General features: G+C 50.2%; 1 protein-coding gene across 1 annotated transcript in view; it reads right to left on the reverse strand.

The window, feature by feature from the left end:
* kcnd1 (potassium voltage-gated channel, Shal-related subfamily, member 1) overlaps positions 1-502 on the reverse strand; it is a 70,874-nt gene that overhangs the window by 7,462 nt on the left and 62,910 nt on the right. The gene's annotated exons all lie outside the window — the stretch shown is intronic.

Consider the following 502-nt stretch of genomic DNA (forward strand, 5'->3'; position numbering starts at 1 on the left):
GATGAGGAGGAGGAGGAGGAGGAGGAGGAGGAGGAGGAAGATGAGGAGCAGCAGGAGGGAAGCTGGGATGCTCTGTGTGATTCATCTGAGACACACTGAGAATAAAGAAGCTCCTCACAGCTGCACCGCTCCTCATCCTTCTCTACAAATCACCGGCACCGGCTCCACCGGGTCACGTTCTGGACTCGGAACACGATGAAGCACCGTGGTCCAAACGGAACATAAAGACTCACTCTGCAGTAAAACGTCTCCTGGCTGATCGGTTCTGATTAATCCTGTCAGTGTTTCTGCAGCTGAAGCTCATAAAGCTGCTGTTAACGAGCTGATGTACGACCCGTTAGTTTAACAGGTTCTGGTTCTGGTTCTGAAGGGTCCGAAGAGGACTGAGAGAGTGCAGCTGCTGATATTATTTGTTTGTGTTGTCTGAAACGAGTCCAGATATCGAAGATGTGGAACTGTTCAACCATCCAACTAACCATCCATCCAACCATCCATCCAACCA

Source organism: Kryptolebias marmoratus, linkage group LG8 (assembly GCF_001649575.2).
Source record: "Kryptolebias marmoratus isolate JLee-2015 linkage group LG8, ASM164957v2, whole genome shotgun sequence".
In the NCBI taxonomy this organism is placed as follows: Eukaryota; Metazoa; Chordata; class Actinopteri; order Cyprinodontiformes; family Rivulidae; genus Kryptolebias; species Kryptolebias marmoratus.